We start from the raw sequence: 21,362 nt of genomic DNA on the forward strand, positions 1-21,362 counted from the left end.
AAGATGCAGAGAACAAACCCAGGACACAGCGGGCCGACTCTGCAGTTCCAGAGACTGCCACAAGGTGTCACTGTTGAAGAGTAGTCCTGTGCATGCCGGCAGACAGTGACCGTCCCCACCTAGGACATTCTGGTCCAGCCCTTTGTAGTTTACATTCCCACTCTCAGCCATTGTTCTCTGAGACACAGGCACGGACAAAAACTCGTGGGTCTTGAGGTACTTCCAAGATCAGTCACGTACTGTTCTGAAATCAATTCCCCTACCAGTGCTTAGGCTCCTGCTGTGAACTTGGAACATGAGCCATGACTCTTCCACCGGGATAATTTTGTATCAAGGTCTTATTCATTTCCCTGCCACTAGATTTGAGCACTCCCTTTTCTTCTGATAGAAGAAATGGAAAATGCTATTTTTACATTTTGGGGGAGCAGTGGTTGAATTTTTGACTCATCCAGAGAACTCCGGGCTTCTTAGGCAAACCAACTGGCTTCCTCCCCAGCCAAAAGCTCTGCAGATTAAGGACAATGTCACCTTTTGCTGACCCATTGGGAAAAAAAATATTTTGTGTATTCCTTCCTTTGGAAAGTGGGTGCCTCCTTGCCCTGTGTTTATAGGAGACCATGGACAAGCTTTTTGCAGTTTGAAGATCTGCTTAGGGCCTAGGCCACCCTTTTTTCCCCCTAATATTTAACTTATTTGAGAGAGAGAAAAAGAGAGAGAGAACAAGTGATGGGGAGGGGTAGTGGGGGAGAGAGAGAGAAGCAGACTCCCTGCTGAGCAGGGAGCCTGACACAGGACTCCATCCCAGAGCCCTGAGATCATGACCTGAGCCCAAGGCAGATATTTAACTTACTGAGCCACCCACGTGCCCCAAAGTCTTTTTTCTTTATTCTCAATGGGCCAGGGGTGAAAATTTCCGGACTTCATAGGCCAGTGAGAAGCTCTTCACGGTTTTGTTTTTACCGCCTCTTTATTTTCAGTCTGAAGAGTACTAAACAACAGTCTCCCATTACCCACACTGGCTCAGCTCCCTGCTGGAGATAGAGCTTCCACGACCCGAAGATGCAGACCACCCGCCTTTCAGTTTTTCAGAGGCGACCAAATGATTGCCTCAAAGTGAGAGAGGTCTTTTTAATAACCCTCCTTTTTAAAGATTATTTATTTATTTATTCAAGAGAGAGGGAGAGCATGTGTACAAGCAGGGGGAGCAGCATAGGGAGGGGGAGAAGCAGGCTCCCCACTGAGCAAGGAGCCCTATGTGGGGCTCCATCCCAGGGCCACAGGATCATGACCTGAGCAGAAGACAGCCACTTAACTGACTGAGCCACTAAGGTGCCCTGTTAATTCCTTTTATAACTTGTCACAGGGCATAAATGATCATTAGTGGCGAGGTCCAGCCAATACCAGTGTGCACCTGGGACAGCCGCAGCGACCATAGCCCTCCTGTTCTTCGTGGCAGCATTACACAGCCGGCTGATGACATTTTTATGCAGGAGGCTTACGGTGATCCCATGTGCAAGCTATCTGTTTGGAAAAAGCACTCATAAACCTCAGTATAATATATGTTAGGTAGTTTTTGTTAGTTTCATCTTTACTGCAAAATAGAAAGAAAGTGTCCATTTTGATGATGAGTGGAGGGATTTCAGGCTTGCAAATTGAAACTTCCTAAGCATATTAAGAATAAAAACCAGGGGGGTGCCTGGGTGGCTCAGTGGGTTAAAGCCCCTGCCCTTGGCTCAGGTCATGATCCCAGAGTACTGGGATTGAGCCCCGCATTGGGCTTTCTGCTCGGCAGGGAGCCTGCTTCCTCCTCCTCTCTCTCTCTCTCTCTCTGCCAGCCTCTCTGCCTACTTGTGATCTCTATCTGTCAAATAAATAAATAAAATCTTAAAAAAAGGGAATAAAAACCAGTTTTATAAATAAAATCTTAAAAAAAAAGAAAAAAAGGGAATAAAAACCAGGGCAAAAACTGCCGCTCTCTGCCCCCTGCAGTGGCGCATGATATGAGCTGTTGAGGAGTGGCAGTCCCGCTGGGGAAATCAGACAGAGTTGCTGAGGGAGCTCCTGATACTTGCTAATCATGGTATGTGATTTATGGAAACTGATAAAAACAACCAAAAATCATTAGTTATTTGTGGTGAATCAGCACCTTGAAGGAAAGAAAGCATTGCAAGCAATCAAAATAAATGTCTGCTTCCTTATCTAACAGAGTTAATTCAGGAAGCAAGGGTAAAAAAATTTTAAACTATAATTATATTATCTGAATATTCAAGTAGATTTTCCTTCAATAAAGCAAGAGCAGACATTTTGAAAAAGAGCACTTAGATAATAAGACAAACATACTTTGGAAATTGACAAACTGAAATGGAAACAATTTGTTTGAGCTACCCAATGGAATACTACTGAGCAGTAAAAAGGAAAAAAAAAAAAAACACTATGGTGGAACTAGGAGCTCGATGAATCTCAAAAGTATATGTTGAGCTAAAGAAGCCAGACCCAAAGAGTACACATTGAATGGTTTCATGTACACAAAAGTTTAAGAAAGGGTGTGAAAGCCAACATGAATGGACACTGTCTCAAAAAGAAAAAAAATCAATGGAATGGGCACACTGACTTGTAATTCACTTGAAAATTGAATCCATGAATTAGAGGAAAAGTGATAGAAATCATAAGAAAGGATTAAAAAAAATGAATCCAGAGTAACTAGATGCGTGAGTAACTCGATAAAAGAACGGATTCTTGACTAATAGGAATTCCAATAGGGGAGGATGAAATGAATAGGAGAAAAAGAATCAGTGACAATATATCATACATTTTTATCCTGAGTGGAGAGAAAGAGGCTCATTGAGTGTCAAGTAGGGGGGAAAAAAACAACGAAAAACAAACCAAAACAAAAACCCTGCTCAGACATTGTCTGATGAAATTTCTCAATTCCAAGGTCAAAGAGAAAAATATATTAGCCTCAAGACAGAAAAACAAAACAAAACAAAACAAAAAACTCCAGAACAATGAAGAAGAGAACCAAAGAAAAGAGAACCGATGTCTTGCCTGTGGCACCAAATGCTAGAAGATAGTGCAACAATATTCCCAGGACCCGAAGGGGAAAAAAAAACCCAAAATCTGTGAGCTAGAGTTCTCCCTATGTTTCTGGTGAGGCCACAATGCCCCCATCTCTCCTCTGTTAAAGCAAAACCCAGAAACTACAGAGCCTACTACGTACTACAGGCAGTACGTGAAAAATGCACCAAAATAAATACTTCAGAAAAGATGAAGAGAAGAAACAGTGATACACAACAGAAGCTATAGGGGCGCCTGGGTGGCGTAGTTGGTTAAAGGTCTGACTCTTGATTTCAGCTCAGGTCATGATCTCGGGTGGTGAGATGGAGACTCATGGGGAGCCTCCCTCTGGTTCCCTGCTCAGCGGGAGTCAGCCCAAGATTCTCTCTCCTCTAGGGACACCTGGGTGGCTCAGTCAGTTTAGGCGGCTGACTTTGGCTCGGGTCATGATTCCAGGGTTTGAGCCCTGCATTAGGCTTCCTGCTCAGTGGGGAGCCTGCTTCTCCCTCTGTCCCTCCCCCTGCTTGTGCTCTTTCTCTCTTTCAAATAAATAAATAAAATCTTTAAAAAATAGAGAAAGAGTGGGTTCTTTTTTGCCTATTTACTCACTTTCTAATGAAGACTTCGTATTTTTCTTATTGATTTTTTATGAGCTCTTTATATGTTAAAGATAGTAATTCTTTTTCCTACTTCAAGTATTTCCCCAATTTTCAATTTGCTTTTCAACTGTGATTTTTGGCATGCATTCAAAATCATTTTTTAAAATACCTTACTTTATGCCTAAAGAAGTTTTCCCCTAGCTTTACTGATCTATTACTGACATTTATAAGTTTAAGGTGTACAACGTGATGGTTTGTCACACATGTATATTGTGAAATTATAACCACGATAAGGTTAGTTAATGCCTCCATCCCCTCACATAATTACCATTTAAAATTTTGTGTGGTGATAACATTTAAGATCTACTCTCTTAACTTGCAAGTATTTAACACCATACTGTTAATTACAGTGACCATTGAATAAATTCTTATCCATTTAGAGATCAGGTATGTATATTTTCTCATGTTTGTATTTTACTATGTGTTCCCTGTGGAATTTTAGTCTACCTTGTGAGATAAAGAATTTAACTTTACTTGAACGAACAAGTAATAACTTGTAGAACACTGAAACAGAGTACTGAGCTGAAATCCTGGCCCAGGCATAAATTCCTACGTGACCTTGAACAAGTTACTTGATCTCGCCAAACATGGGTTTTATCACCTGTAAAATGGAGATAATAACACCTGTTTAGCTGATTTATAACAATTAAGTGACAGAATACAGGGGCGCCTGGGTGGCTCAGAGGGCTAATGCCTCTGCCTTCAGCTCAGGTCATGATCTCGGGGTCCTGGGATCGAGCCCCGCATCGGGTTCTCTGCTCAGTGGGGAGCCTGCTTCCTCCTCTCTCTCTGCCTGCCTCTCTGCCTACTTGGATCTCTGTCTGTCAAATAAATAAATAAAATCTTAAAAAAAAAAAAAAGTGACAGAATACATGTGCAAAATTCCATACAAGCGGTCTGTTGTCAAGAACTATGAAGAGCCTGAGATTTTGCCCTGCTTTCCAGCTAACCAGTTAGCTGCCATGCTTCCAAGGATGCTGATAGAAGACACGAGACTCCTGTACCAGAGACAAAGGACTTTGTCACTCAGGACCCAGTGGCAGCAGAAACATCACCTATTTGGCTCAGTATCGTGGCCCCAAGGGCCATGGCCATTGAATGGATAGGCACAGAGGGTACCTTCCAGAAAAGGAATCCTGAGCTTAGGGATTCCAAAGCTTCTATAATGCTCAGTGAGCACACCTGCTCTTTGCTCTAAGGGACACCTCTGTCTTCTACGGCTCTTTGCTCTATGACCATCCTTGAAACAATGGTCTGGAACAAAGAACAATTAGTATCTCTCCTGCAAGACATGCAGAAAAGTGAGAGACTTGTGGGACATTGTTTCCCAGCACCTACGTATGGAAAATGTTCACAAAAGAGAGTCAGGTTGTTATCACCTATTAATAGATATTGTATTTAGTGTATATACTTGGGTCTGTCTCTGGGCTCTTTATTTCTTTATTCTCTTTTACTCTTTTATCAGCACCACTTTGATGGGGTTAATCTTATATTCTATGAGAAAAACCAAGGTCAATTTGAAAAATTACTGTGATATAAATGCTGAACAAACGACTAACTTCAATAAAGTTGCATATCACTTAGCTGTTTTAGTGTCTGTCGAGGCAGAAAAATGAGCTCATGTGGAAGCCACCTCCCACTTCTTCCTGTGCTCAAACACATACCGGTGATAGACAAAAACATCTTTCAAGACATTTTGAAACATCTTGAAAACGTTTTTGAATAACCATCTCAAAAACAAGATAAACACGTCTTCAAATCAGAACCAGGATACAAACACAGAAAGCCACATGCGTACTTGGCTCAGGGTCCAGAAACAGGACTGTCCTAGGACTGTACTAGGGGGCAGAATCCATGCCGATGTCTCTGTAAATGGCTTCCCACGGGGTACAGTTTCCTGGGCCAGGCACTACCCGCACCCCCCCACCGAAAGGGCTCAGGAAGAGGCAGGGTCTGGAGGCAGGTTTGTTAGTAAAACAACCTATAAAACAGTGTGAACTGGAACACTGCTCGGGGGGGCCTGGTACTGAACTGCCCGTCTGCTGGGGTAAACTCTTGTCATTCGTGGCTGCTTACTATTTTCACCACCCTCCACACGTGGTGATAATTCCCCATATTGGGTCCTGCCTTTCTGAAGTGGAAGCCAGAAAAATCTCCATTGTACGAATTCCCTGAAACTAGGTTCCAGGTGTATTGACCTGTTCTCCACCAATTAGGTGAGTCCCCAGGAGGGCTAGACCCCGTAGGGAGCAAGGTGCTGTGGACTGACTTGTGTGCCCCCAAAACTCATAAGTTGAAGCCCTAACCACTGATATGACTTGTGTGGAGATAGGCCCGTTAGGGAGATAATGAAGGTTAAAATAAGGTCATAAGAATGGGGCCCTAATCCTGTAGGACTGGTGTCCTTACCAGCAGAGGAAGGGACACCAGCAACTGGTGGCTGGAGAAGAAGCCATGTGAGGACACCGCAAGCAGGCAGTCATCTACCATCCAAGGGGAGAGACCTCAGGAGGAAGCAATTCTGACAACACCTCCATCGCGGACATCCAGCCCCCGGAATTGTGAGAAATAAATTTCTGCTGTTTAAGCCTCCCAGTCAGTGATGGCATTTTGTACGGCCCCTGAGCTGACTAAGAGGCGCGATGAAGCAGCATCCTGCATGCGGGTAGAGGAATCTATTTCTTTTGAAGGGGGCAGTGGTGAATATTCTGGAACTAGGCCCTGAATTCTGTCAGAGAACAAATGGTGGAAGTATTGTTGCTGAGACAGCATCTGCGAAGTCACTGGGCTTTGTTCCTAGTTGTGCGGCTCCGAGATCTCTGAGTTCTAGCCCCACCTGAGACCTTGGAGAGACCCAACATCCATTAACAGATCCCTTTTCTCTTTAAACACCACCGTTATTTGCATCTTTGAGCCCCAGCCTACATAGTGAGTTTCTGTAGAAGGCAGTATCAGAAAAGACTGCCTCTAGTGGCTTAAACAGGAAAAGTTTGTGTCGTGCAACAGGTAGACTTGAGGTGGGAGTCCAGGATGGGTCCGTGGCTTTACGAAGGACACTCCTTGCTCTGTGGTCCTTAGTGAGTCGCCTTGATCCTCATAGCCATAAGGGGTCCTCTGTATTGAGGGTCAGCAGACTTCTTCCAAAGGCGCCAGAGAGTGGCAAGTGGGCCACAGGCTTCTGTCACTGCTAGCCCACTCCGCTGGAGTCACAAAAAAGCAGCCACAGACATGTGCAAGCCAAAGGGCATAGCTGTGTTCCAAGGAAATTCGATTTACAAAAACAGGTGCAGGCTGGAATTTGGCTGACAGGCTGCAGTTCACCACTCCCCTGTTCTACATCTACACTCCAGGAGGAAGGAGGAAGAGCAGGAGTCCGCACTGGGTGATGTCCGCTTATGGCTCATCAGCCCAGAGCTGTGTCATGTGACCACCTCAGGCCGCAAAGGCAGCTGAAAGACTGAGTGTTTATTAGCATTTATTAACCTTCAGAACAGTGCTTCCCAAATGTCTCATGCTATGTGATGCATAGGAAGTAACGTTTGTGTTATGCGAAAAACTTGGTCAATGCTGCTTATGTTCAGACCCCAGATCAGGGGCCAGAGCTGTCCCAGGTCCCCCCTGGCTACCTTCAGGGTCGACGGGATCTGTTTTTCAGGCACACGTTTAGCTCATTTGCAGATACTGGTTGGAAGGCTCTGCTCAGGAATAATCCAGGACCAGAGGAAAGTTGCAGGACCAAGCAGCTTCCCCCGATGCGTGCACAGGCTCAGGGGCTGTATCTTTCAGAACTTTGCAAAATGGGGGCCCTGGGTGGCTCAGTCGGTGGTTAAGAGTCTGCTTTGGGCTCAGGGCATGATTCCAGGGTCTTGGGATTGAGCCCCACATGGGGCTCCCTGCTCAGCAGGGATTCTATTTCTCCCTCTGCCCCTGTCCTTCCCCCTGCTTGTGCTCTCTCTCTCTCTCTCAAACGAAACAAAACAAAACAAAAAACACCTTGCAAAATGGAAACCTCAGCCACCATAGGAAACATGGTTTTAATCAAATACCTATTTTAATTCTATTGATTTAATTTGGTTGTAAATGTCTCCATAAGTAGAATCATGTTAAATTTTTCTGTGCTATGGTGTAATGCTCTCCCTCTGGTGCTTACCAGGAGGTGGGAGTTGACACTTCGAGGTATAGTTTCTGCACCAGAAACAAGGACTTCTTTGGGCACACCGTGAGTGACAGACACCCGCCAGTACTGGTCCCAAACCCCAAAGCTCCGTATTTTTGGATCACTGATGATATTTTAAAAATAATTCCAAACCAGGGGCGCCTGGGTGGCTCAGTGGGTTAGGCCGCTGCCTTCGGCTCAGGTCATGATCTCAGGGTCCTGGGATCGAGTCCCGCATCGGGCTCTCTGCTCAGCAGAGAGCCTGCTTCCTTCTCTCTCTCTCTGCCTGCCTCTCAGTGTACTTGTGATTTCTCTCTGTCAAATAAATAAATAAAATCTTTAAAAAAAAAAATAATTCCAAACCAAACCACCAACCTCCATATTTTTGGATCAGTGTGGATATTTTAAAAATAACTCCAAACCTTAAAAGTCTTCCTTCTGCCCAGGCCTACCTCCCGGTAGGTCCTCTTCGCTGTTTGGTACTCAGTCCCCTGCTCTGTTTCCACTTTGGGCTTCCTCCTTGTACTGAGACACAGCCCAGTGTGGGAGCAGGTGTCCCTGTCCCACAGCTCAAGGCTCGTTTCCTGACACACCTGAGGTATTTGCATTTGGCTGCAAATAGTGGAAGTCCTTGTTCAGTGGTGCTCAAGCCAGAAGGATTCGTGTTGTTTATGTAACAGCAAGTCAGGAGGTGAGCAGCGCAGGGATTGGTTTGACAACTCAACAATGTCATCAAAGACCAGACTCTGCTGTCATCCTTAGTAGGTCAGGGATGTTTTTCCATCTTGGACACACCATTGACTTCACCTGACAATGTCCAAAGCATGAAGGCAGGGGATGTGGTTCTAAGGTTTTCATTCCCTCCTCCTCTTTTCTAGGGAGACCCCCATTGTATTTCTCTGTATGTCTCATCGGCCGCAGGTCCAACCTTAGAGAACATGATTACAAAGAGAAGAAGAGATTGGGAAGATACCCATTGTGAGTCAACCACCATGACTGAGCAGATCCCACCGACCAGACAAAATGGGGTTCTGTGGGCAAGAAGAAGGAGGAAAGGCTCCCAGGTAGGTTACCTATAGCACCTGTCATTGTCCCTCAGCCCTGAGCTGTTCCTGACAGGTCAACCAAGCTTCCTGAGCACAGCAGAGGTCCTGTCTTCTGTGTCTTTGCTGTCCCCTCTTGCAATCCACTAGCGCGGTCTACCCAAGGGAGATCAAATAGATGTTTTCTTAAAAAAATAGCTGTGTTCTTGTGAAATAGTACTCAGCCAAAAAGAGACAAATTCCTGATCTACAGAACAACGTGGACGAATGTCAGATGCTGTTGAGGGAAAGAAGCCGGACACAAAGACTCCCACTGCATGAGCACTTACATGAAGATCTAGGACAAGCAAAAATATTTTAAGGTGAAAAAAACATCAGATCTTCTGAGGCTGATGGGGATTACCCGCAGAGGGATGGGGGGATCTTTCTGCGAGAAGGGAGATGTTCCATTTTGTGATAAGGTGTGGGTTACGGGGTGTCTCATTGGTCAAAATTTTCCTTCCAACCTGTGTGCAGTCCAAGGTGTGTGTTTTACAGTGAGTAGGGGAGAGAGGGTGGGCGCGCAGAGGTGGAGCATAGAAGGTTGCTCGTTGTTGGAGCTGGTTAATGGGAACGTGAGGTTCCTGGCCTTTGTTCTGTTTATTTTCTATCTTGAGTTTTTCAAAATCAGGAAAAAAGCATTTTCTCCTCCCTCCCTCATTCCAGCTGGGTCTTCAGTTTGCTTCTCTTCACTTTTTCTCCAGAGAAGGGCCTGATCTATTGACCTCCACTACATTCTGGCATTGGGCGGGAGCCTGGTGTTCTAACTGGGGGCACCTGGGTCGTGGGGCAGAGGCCCGGGTGCAGATCACCACCACCACTCCATGAACTCTGTGGCGCCTACGTGAGGCCTGCAGTTTGTTCTAGATTCCCAGAAGAACGTCGCCAATCTTGCTGGCTGGGGCTGGGCCAGACCTTGCTATAGGAAAGCTCTGTAGGAGATAGGAGGACCCATTCCATACAGAGGGCCTGCTGTGCACTGTGTGCTTGAAGTTTGATGTATACAATCTAGTTTTACTCTCATTAATTCCATAAATATCCCCACTTTATAGATGGGGAGACAGAGGCTTGGAACAGGTTCTGGATGGAGATAATAAAGTCCACGAACTCACTCAAGATACCCAATATCCTATGTCTCAGAGTCAAAGCCTTTAGCACCAACCAGGTAACTGAAGCACTCTGCCCTCAAGCTCGGGGGCCATGGCAACAGCTGTGGAGGCCACAAACCCATCCCAGGGTCAGCCTGTGTGAGGCGAGAAAGTCTGAGCCCGTCATTGGGCTTCCATGCATGCCAATGGCCAAGGTGCAGCACCCGTGCCCCGCCCCCCACCCTGCCAGGAGAACCTTGTGTCCGTTTCCTGTGGCTACAGTAGCACATCAACACAAACCAAGTGACTTATCATCACTCAAATTCACTCATTTACCATTCTAGAGGCCAGAATTTGGAAATCAGTCTCCTTGAGGTCTTGGCAGGGCTGGTTCTTCCTGGAAGCTCTAGAGGAGAATCGGCTTCCTTGCCTTTTCTGGCTCCTGGAGGCTGCCAGCATTCCTTGGCTCTGTCCACCCATCAGCCCACCTGATGCTTCAGTCCTAGCATTCTCACCCCCACCCCATGACTTTGACCCTCTTCCTTCCCTCTACTAGGACACTTGTTTGTGATTACACTTCAGCTAAACCAGAAAAAGCTCCCCATCTCAAGATCTCCAAGTTAGTCACATCTACAAAGTCCCTTGTGCCACAGAAGATGACCTTTGCAGGCCATGAACGTCCTGGGGAACCATTATTCAGCTGACTCCACCCAGAATCTCCACTACGAACGGGTGCAAGAGGGCCATTTAATGGGCGGGGCCAATATGGCAAGCAAACAATTCACTCCAAAATGTAAACTTCAAAAATATTATTTGTAAAAGTATAGAAGAGAACACCATGCCGCTACTTATCTCTTGAACAAAGCGACAACTGTTCTTTTTCCTGGTCTCCCTCCTGTCCTTGGCTAAATGCACCCAGACCATCATGTAATTGCTGTCATAGGCTTAATACGATCTCTGTTCTGCCTTTTTCACTTAACCTGTATTTTAAAGTATTTGTAACTGTAACCGAGAACTGCATTCTTCCATGTGAAGGAGGGTGGGCTAACAGACTTCTAGAAAATACCAGGGCAGGCTGAGATTAACAGGTGTTCCTAGGCAGGACTTACAGCATGCTTCTTTTCCCCAAAGTCAACATCAAGGCCCCAGTCCCTGGTTCTGATGCTTCGCCTCCAGGACAGTTTAAGGTGCCTTAATTGACGTCAGAAACATGTCTGTCCTCTCCCTCTCCCCTTTTTTTAGTCATTTGCAACCCCCTTCCTTTTTTCTCGTTGGGAAGGACCCATGGGAACCACATGGGTGGTGAGTAAGAGGAAAAGAGAAAATGAATGTCTGCGAGCCCACCCCCCCCGGACAGACACTGACTTGTGTATCATTCCAAATTTATTCCCTCGCTCCCCCCGCCCAGCAGCTGGGCTCTCAGAAGATGACAGTGTTGGCTAGACATTCAGGCCTCTCTCATTCTGGAAGGATTTCTTGCTGAAATAGCAGCTGCAGATGCCTCCCACAGAGAAGGGAAAGGCAGCCAGCATGAAAGTTTATTCAATTCCTGAGTCCAAAGGTTATTGGGACTCTGCCATCTTTTCTTTTTAAATCCTATAAAGGTAAGGCAGGAACAAATTCTACTGTAATAGGAAAAAAAAAAAAAAAACCACAACCCAACCCTTGGGCCTGTGGTTTCAGTAATTAGCTCAATGTGCTAATGAGAGTCTTCAGGGAGAACAGCATTAATTAATGGGTGAATTTCACTTTAATAAATGTATAGGCAATTTTCTAAATGCAGATGGCAGAGTGCGCTCTGATGGCTCTACCTAGAGCCACTCAATATGGTAAGTGTCTGAGGAAAGTGGTTAATTTGTAAAATGCTTCATGATCCTGATTAGAAGAGAAATAATGCTTATGTTTGCCTTCCAATGTATTATTCATCTCTCCCAGGCTGAGAACCCATCTTTCCCCCACCTCCATGGTGTCCTTTTAGTTGCTCCCATTGTCCCTCCCTCCCTCCTGGGTGTCCCCTCCCAAGGGCTTTCTCTCCCAAGACCAGCCCACCAAGTCTTTATCTTTCCTATCTCTGAGTACAAGAAAGGGCCAGAATGCGGTCCAGCAAGATCAACATCACTGTCTCAGAGAAGGCGTCTTAGGGGAAATGTGACAGGCCAAAGTCATCTTTCTTTAAGAATAATTAGCTAGTTAGTAGTTAGCTAATGACATTGGAAACCACCAGCCATCCCTGGCAGGGAGCCAAGAGAAGTGAATTCTTCTCTTCTTGTAATGACCCCTCTGGTTGGGTTCATGGTCCTACCTCACGGTCATGTGAACCTGGGCTCTAATATAAAAGCAAGCTACCAGGCCTTAGGAACTGGCTTTCTTCTCAGGATTTTCTAGGCATGTTCATGGGCACTCTGATGGGGAAGTTACAAGCACGGTCAGATTCAATTGCTCTGGATCAATAAACTTGAAAAATTGTAAGAAGTCAAAATTCATTACGACCATCATTTTGATGGTAAAATCACAATTTAACAAATTCTCCCTTATCTAAAATCAAACTACTTGGAAAGTCCAGTTAAATGGGAATGACATGGCCTATGATTCCACGTTTTAAGAGTCAAAGCAGGAGAAGTGCCTGGGTGGATCATGTGGTTGAGTATCTGACTCTTGGTATCGGTTCAGGTCATGATCTCAGGGGTAGTGAGATCGAGCCCCACATCAGGGTCCACACTCAGCAGGGAGTCTGCTAGAAGATTCTCTCCCTCTGTCCCTTTCCCAGCTTGCACATGTCTGCTCCTTCTTTCTGCCTCTCCAATAAATAAATATTTTTCAAAAATAGAAACAAAATAGGAAACTGCTCCAGGATCACTGCTTAGGAAAAAGAGATAAATGACAAGATCACCTGTCTGCACAGGGTCAAGCTCTTCCCTCACTGGGCATTTCCCACACTCACTATAGACTCTGTCACTGTCACAGGCCCCATAAAGCCATGTTGATATTTGGGAGGTGACGCTGAGGCACAGCAGGAGCCTCAGAACAGAGCCCACCCTCCCCAGCTTTGGAGAGCATCCCCCAAGGGCGAGGTAAACTGCCACACGCTGGGGACACTTACGTGCCTGAGGTGGGATCGCCCCCCCCCCTCAACCTATGATGAGTAGTCAACTAAGGCGATGGGATGTTATGTTCTCATAAATAAATTCGGAATCCAGCGCAACAATGCAATACATCACAGAATCTGTACAGTCCCGAAATCACAGAGGGTTTTAGAAACTGGAATGGAATTTGGGATTATTGAGTGTTCGCAGCCCAGATGAGAAGGGCGAGTCCTGGAAGCGTAGGGTGTGTGCTCAAAGCCAGCCCGATGGAGCAGAATGAGGGGCAGACCCAGCCCCCAGCCTGCAGAAGGGGGCTCCGCCTCCACACCAGGGGACCCACGGCCAGTGTCTGCCTGCTTGCTCTTTCCTCGCCAGTTCCTCAGTCGGCACACTCCGATGCGGCCGTTACTACCCTGGCATCATCACTGTGGGCTTGGCTGGATTCTGGTTTTTGGAGTAAAGAGGCTGCTAAATTTCGACAAGTGGGGCAGATTTAGCAAAGTCAAGAAACTGTCATGGCCACGTCAGTATACACGGAACCCTTACCAGATCGCTGCAGCTGCTGGAGACGCCCTCCTTAGTCATGGAACTCAGAAGGCAAGAAAAGCCTCTCTCTCTCTCTTTTTTTTTTTTTTTTTTTTTTAAGATTTTTCTTGTTGGGGGGTGGGGGGCAGAGGGAGAGAGACTCTCCAGCAGACTCTGTGCTGAGTGTGGAGTCTGATGCAGGCTCAGTCTGCCAACCCTGAGATCATGACCTGAGTCGTAATCAAGAGTCAGACACGCACCTGACCGAGCCCCCCAGGCACCCAGGCACCCAAGCAGTCCCACTGTATAAGCAAGCTGAGAAGAGAAATGCAGAAATGCCTGCTTGACTCCCTTCCATGATACCGGTTATTGAGACATGGGCCATTTTTTAGAGTGTGCTTAGAAAATTCTTGCTAAGGGTTAGGAGAAAGAGTGTGTGAAGGGCCAGAGACATATCAACCCGTCCTCCTCTCTCCCGCTGGACCCCGTTTCGAGGCTCTGGCTGACACCAGGCATGTCCCTTCCTCTCTGCTACGAGAAAGCAAGGGCTGCTGACAGTTGGCCTCCACGGCTGAGCTGTGTCATTGCTTAGTGGTCTGTTCTGAAGAGCCCACAGGCTCACATGAGCACTGAGAGGGGGACCATTTACTGGTCCACTCTGAGGGCAGTGTCTGAAAATGCCATGGGAGGGGTGGCTGGGTGGCTCAGTCTGTTGGGTGTCTTGGTGTCAGCTCTGCTTATGATCTCAGGGTCGTGGGGTAGAGCCCTGTGTCGGGCTCACACTCAGCACAGGGTCTGTTTGGGATTCTCTCTCTCTCTCCCTCACCCTCGCCCCACCCCCTCCCTCCCTCCCTCTAAATAAATAAATAAGTAAATGAATAAATAAAATCTTTTAAAAAGGAAAAGAAAAAAAGAATAAGGAAAGAAAGGGAAAGGAAATGAAGAAAATGAAAGAAAAGTAAAGGAAAGAAAAGAAAAAGGAAGACAAGACGAGGGGAACTGCAGAGACCAAGAGACCAAGAATGCAGTCTCTGAAGTCAGACTGCCGGGACCCCGTCCTGTCCCTGCCCCTCACCAGTTGTGTGATCTTGGGCAAGTAAGCGGAGCATGTCGGAACCTATTTCCTCAGTTGTGAAGCTGGGTTTACTGCGGGTAGGGTCACTGTGGACCTCCAACATGCACATACAGGTGCATGCAAAATGTGCACTGTGGTTGGCCAAAAGCTCTTGGCCAGAAATGCAGATTGTTGAGAACAATTCCATGTATTTGATTAACAGCAACAGCGATATAAGCCGCATAGAGGGCCTGGGAGTCTACGGAGAAATACAGCAGCAGAGTTCACAAAGTAAGGCTGATTTCAGGCAGCAGCGTTCTGCAGGTCAGGGAGCTGTAGGAAACAGAGCTGTGGTTGGGGGGGAGGGGCGTTGTGGTCCTAGGGCCAATGCAGGGCTCCGTCTTACATTTCCTGTGGCAGTGAGATAGGGATCGTGGGAGAATATGGGGTGCGCAGGGGCTCCAGGGAGGACTTTAAAGAGTTCTGAAGTTAGAAAATTTTCCTAAATTTTCTGCCTCGCTCACCTTTCTGCAGAGCAAGCGCAGCTGAGGTCATGTTCACTCCTGCTTGTGAGCCCTGCTATTCAGAGGGAGGCAGGACCCAGGACTGTTGTCTGCCTAGATTTTCACTGGAAGCATGAGAAGTGAGGACGCCAGTCCTGCCCATGTCTGCGGAAGAGTTTAAGTTCATAGTTTAGGTTTTAAAACTGCAATTTGAACCCATTAGAGAGATTCGGCTGTACTGACATACACGGGAAACAGTGCATTAGCCTATTTCCTTCCTGTAAAGACCTGTAAAAGCCAGCGTGATTTTTGCAGAATGAGGTTGTTGCAGCTGGTAATCGGCTCCGGCAGCACCAGGAGCCCTGAAATCAACCAGCCACAGATCACAGAGGGTTGGGCTGGCCCCCGGGGTGGGAGTGAGGCTCTGAGCCTAGTCCAGGAGGTGAACCAGCTTATCTTAATACTCAAAGAAATCCAGTGGGGTCCCAATCAGCCCAACTTTATGGCAGGGGAAGCTGAGGCTGTTCAAGGTCAAAGGTGAAAGAAGTCCTAGGACCAGGATGCTGCTAGCTCCCACGGCGGGTAGAGGAGCCTCTGAGAAGGAGAGCCTCTGGAGAGCACAGAGCCTCTGAAGCAGGACAGACAGATCTGGCTTGCAATCCTGCCTCCTCGCCCGCTAGCCATGCAGTCTTGGGCATGTTTCTTGACTCTTGTGCCCTCGATATCCTCATGTAAGTCAGCTTCCTTCACAGCATGCTGGAGACAATGCAGTGTGCTTAACCCAGCACTTGATCTTGGCCTGTTGCAGGGAAAAAGATCAAGTGTCTCAGAGCCTTCTCCCTGCCCCCAGTGACCTTGACGAGAAGCTTCAGGCTGCCCCAGGACTCTCTGCTGCCCACCTCCAGCGACTCTGCATGGCCCCATGCATCCTCACTTTCTCGGGCACATGGCTCAGGGAGCAGCCGTCTCCGGCCTGTTTCCAGGACTTTTTTCCTTTGAGGTCACCTGACTGCCTCACCTAGAGGTCATGAAGTGGCCCATCCACTGGGGAGACTTTCAGAATAGTTACTGTGATGATTGAGAGAGCTCTTGGGCTTTAGGGTTTGTCCCCACGACCATCACCACTGGCTTAGTGGAGATAATGACTTCACCGTGTATCTTCCCCAAGAACCATGTCTTTGAAAGCAGTATTTGTGATTTTACAAACTGGATGGCCCCACCCCGCTCAGCAGCCAGGTGACCTTGAAAGTAAGCCCAGAAAGGTGCTAGACTGGTGTCTCCAGGCCTCCCGAGGACAGAATGGGGGACAAGCCACCTCTCTAGGTCCTTCGCTCCTGAGTCAGCAAATGCCACAGATACACTGACTCCAGAATCAAAGAGGGATCTTCCTAAGCTGTCATTGCCCAAGGGCACAGCATGCGTAGGAAGCCCATTCCCCTCCAGCCCTGGGTCCATGTCCCACCTACATTTCCCTTAAGGTCACTGCAGCCAGAAAACCTACCTCAAGGCTCCTTGAAAGAACCTGTATTTATGGACTGCTGACTCTGTTCTAGGTTCTGTGTAAGATAAGGAAACTCCACATTCTCTCAGCCTCTCATAGTGCTGATTACGGCTGTGGTCGCAGAGGGGGACGAGAAGACGATTTGAGGTGGGAGATGGGGGGCTGCGCGTAGGGAGAGAAGGGAGCAGAACGGCGATGAACTCAGAGTTGATTGGAGGAAAATGCCGAGGGCCATCTTGGCTTTCTTTTAGGGTGCTGTGGCCCCGTTAGGTAGGAGTCATGCCTTTTCTTAAAGGATTCCTGATCTGGAAGTCGCAGCACTGAATGAGTCTACCAGTGACTGTGGTTTGCAATTAGCAAAGGTAACGGGCCTAGGGGTGCTCATGGGGAGAGGGAGCCGGGACCACATACACACACGTGTGCACACACACACAGCCCCTGGGGATACCTGTGCTGGTGCACAGAAGCAACGTGGTCCTGTAGGAAGGCTGTGGTGAGAGAATCGAGGCATCAGGGATGGGCTCTCTCTGCCGCTTGGTCTCTGCTTCTCAGCTGGTCACTGGAAGCCTTCACGTCTAAGTTCCCCTCCAGCTGGTTCTGTATTTTCCACACCTTGGCAGACATCACGTGATGACTCTGATACAAATCAAAGATCTTGTGTAGAGGGGTTTCTGAGATGCTAGGCACACTGCATCTGTTCCCCTTCGGGCCCTCTATTTGGTCTCTTCTTACTAGTTCTATTGTTGCCTGAACTCCTTATGGGCTCCGGGTTCCGTGGAGACCCAGTTCATGGGCATGTGTCTCCTATCTGCTGAGAACCTTCTGGCTTTCTACAGCAGCACTGAACATCAGCACCCTTGTCCCAGCTGGGAGAGGGGAAGGACAGCTGCGGGGGCCGCCAGGCCATTTCTTTTTTATTTTTATTTTTTTAAAGATTTTATTTATTTATTTGACAGAGATCACAAGTAGGCAGAGAGGCAGGCAGAGAGAGAGAGAGAGAGAGAGAGGAACTGAGCAGATAGCCCGATGTGGGGCTGGATCCCAGGACCCTGGGATCATGACCTGAGCTGAAGGCAGAGGCTTTAACCCACTGAGCACCAGGCACCCCCAGGCCATTTCTGAGCAGTATCCACAGAGTGGCCTGCTCACACTCCCCTAATAGGGGGCAACACAGCCCTGGGAGCATTGAGCACTCGCCTGAGAGGGCTCATGAATCCCCTACTCCCCCTTTAGGACCTGAGCCTCCCCAGCTCCTGATCCAGCTTACACCACATGCAAAGTTTCCAACACAATGAGGAGCTCACGGGACTTAATAACGCCCTCACTGCATAGCCAGGGACCACGATTTCCCACGGATATCCGATGGAGGGAACGCAGCCCTCCACTGTGGTCAGTCTGAGTCCTTTGGTCCCAAAACCTTAACCCGGAGGCAAGCAGTGGAACCACCCTCCGGGGGCCGTGGGGGCCTTTCATGGTGTGGCTTGAACAACTCGGAAATCATGGACCTGAGCCCTGGGAGAAGGACTAGCAGGTTCAGACGCCCTGGGGACAGCACTGCTCTGGGTGGCCCAAAGACGAAGCCGGCAGAAGTCCATCCCCACCAGGAATCCCCCAGGAGGGATGGGGATGCCCTCCTGCTCCGTCCAGTGGGTGATTGTCCAGCACATCCGAGGGTCTTCTCCGCAGAGATTTTCACCTGGGCGGCTTATTATCTTGTTTGGAGCTCCTTTAAAATAAGACAATCCTAGCATGGTACTGCCGTTGTTGCCCGTGGTCTGTTTACTCCCAGCTCTCTTTAGGGAGGAAAAGGCTGGAAACTGCATCCTAATGGCCCAATTAGTCTTAATGCTGCATAGTGTTGACTGTTTAGTTAACACCATATTGTGTACAGAACTAATTGTGGTGAAAGCAAATGAATGGTCAGGAAACAAACAGGCTACTAGAAAATAATTACTTGGAGTGTTTCTCTTTAGTACCTGTGCTGCGGATTTCATTATAGTCAACAGCCTCTAAGCTGCTCGAAATAGTGGTATTTGTCATTTTCATAGAAACTTGATAATGACATTAATTTATCTTAATGGCCTGTTCTATTGTTATAAATAGTAAAATTAGCTTAAATTGTCTTGCTTTTGCTGGTTTTGGATGGCTGCAGAGGGCCCCGCAGCAGCCGACGAGTAGATAATTTGGTGTGCTTGACAGATTTCCAATAATTTGTTATGTGGAGCATGAGTAATGCTAGTACCATTAATGTTCATTTTCCTCTAAATTCATTACTGCCCTTTTCCCTTTTATCTTTTTTAATGTCCGGGCCATTTTTCTATATTTCAAGTGGAGACACAGAACCTATTCACAGTCAGCTAGCTATTAACATTCTGCACATAGCGAACATCCTGCAGAAAACAACTCTTTATGAAATGATGAGCCTGGTCGCTCTTTATGACAGAAAAACAGACAAAATGGGGGACTTGCTGGTATCAGGGCCTGGGTATAATTAAGTCAAATGTAATTTTAAAGAAATTTAAATGTTTTCATTTTATGGCAAAGGTAAAACATACTCAAGGGAGTCTCGAAGAAGGTGTAAATGCATTCATCACACTCCCATCTCCCTTTGACGTCACTCGCTTTGCAGCTTCGCGTGGGATTTTATCAAAGGTTAGCCTGCCCTGTTCCCTATCAGTTCGATCCTAATTAATCCCTAAAAAACGTGAGGATTAATGCCATCTCTGCGAGTGGATCTGGTGCGGTACCATCTGGAAGCAGCATAAAGGCTGTTTGTCATCAGAAAAACGGCGAGATTCTCGTGTAGGTACTCCCAGGTCCCAATCTTTGTCCGCATTGCCCCGGAGATTGGGGAAAGTCCGTAAAGCCAGCGGCTTCGGCACCTCGGGCCTTCTGCCTCTCAGGCCTCCTGTCCTGTGATAGGAAGGCTACCAGTAATGAGGAGATGGATTAGAGCCTTCTATCATTTTAACCATGTACACATTTGGGCCAGCAAACACGAAAAAGAGTGCCCTGTTTATCCTGCACGAGGGAGAGAACACAGCAACTCGAAGCCGCTTTCTTTGGATGATCCCGAGCTGAACGATGTTGGATGATCCTGAGCTGAACGATGTTGAACGCTCAGTGCTTGGAGAATCTTGTTCTTAGCCCCTCGGCCCGCCTGCTGGCACCACCCACCACCCGCCCTAGAACGCCCACGTGAGGTGCGGGGAAACCATAAGGGAGTATGGTGAGAAATAGGCCCTTTTGTAGAAGTTGTGATTCAAATTCCAGTGAGTTAGCATATGGTGTAATTTCGTTTCAGGTGGACAATATGGTGATTCGAGCCTTCCCTACATCACCCCGAGCTCGTGGCGACAAGTGCGTTCCTGAATCCCCATCACCTAGTTCCCCCATCCCCCCGCCCCCACGCCGGTAACCATCTGTTTGTTCTCTAGAGTTTGGTCTCTTGGTTTGCCTCTCTCCCTCTCTCTTTTTTTTTTTTTTTTTCCCTGTTGCTTGTTTGTTTTGCTTCTTCAATTCCACATATAAAATCGGCTTTTAGATTAAAAACTGCATTTTTTTTTTAAGATTTTATTTATTTACCCCACAGAGAGACAGATATCGCAAGTAGGCAGAGAGGCAGGCAGAGAGAGAGGGGGAAGCAGGCTTCCTGCTGAACAGAGAGCCCAATGCAGGGCTCGATCCCAGGACCCTGGGATCATAACCCGAGCAGAAGGCAGAGGCCCAACCCACTTGAGCCACTCAAGCAACCCAAAAACTGCATCTTTTAAAAAAAATGAACGGAACCACAAAAAACAAACAAACAAAAACAAAAAACAAAAATACCAACCACCACCACCAATTGACTCTGTTGTGATGTTTTGCTCAGGGTCCTGGGATCAAGTCCCACATCGGGCTCTCTGCTCGGCAGGGAGCCTGCTTCCTTCTCTCTCTCTCTCTGCCTGCCTCTCAGTGTACTTGTAATTTCTCTCTGTCAAATAAATAAATAAAATCTTTAAAAAAAAAAAAAAAAAGACAAAGGAGATGCTCCTTTCCTAATTGTGCAAAACTTCTTCCAGCACTGATGGTCCCCCCTGGGCATGCCAAAGAATGAAAACGCACTGAATTTTTTTTTTAAGGAACCCCTGGACATGTCTGTCAACCCCAAAGTCCTCAAACGGCAACTTTCACACTGAAATAGCAAATCAACATTTAAAGAACTTTTCCTGTTTGTGAAACAAAAGTATTTCTTTTTTTTTTTTTCACTGATACAAACAGATTTTAAAAGCAGCTTGTTCAATAAAATCACCCAAATGTACTCCTGAGTGTATGCCCAGGCCCTTCAAACCTTGGGGAGGGATGAAGGATAATGTACTAATAATGTGATGTATCAGAGGGGCAATTCATAAAATATTTATCCTAAAGCAGAAAATGTGTCTGTCGGCCTTGTTCATTTATAAAATAATAGTTTAGGGGAATTAGGTACCAGCTAAATCCCTTAGTCAATGTGGTTGGTTTCACCCAGAATCCATTAGACTAGGTTATGTATCTGCTAAGGAAGATGCAGCCTGTCAGGGGTGCATAATGGATCATGAAAGATAAATGGAATTAGGCAATTGAATAATTAGAGTAGTGCCCACTGGAGAGGCTCTAAGTAAAGGGCCGCAAGGATTTC

Source organism: Mustela nigripes, chromosome 15 (assembly GCF_022355385.1).
Source record: "Mustela nigripes isolate SB6536 chromosome 15, MUSNIG.SB6536, whole genome shotgun sequence".
In the NCBI taxonomy this organism is placed as follows: Eukaryota; Metazoa; Chordata; class Mammalia; order Carnivora; family Mustelidae; genus Mustela; species Mustela nigripes.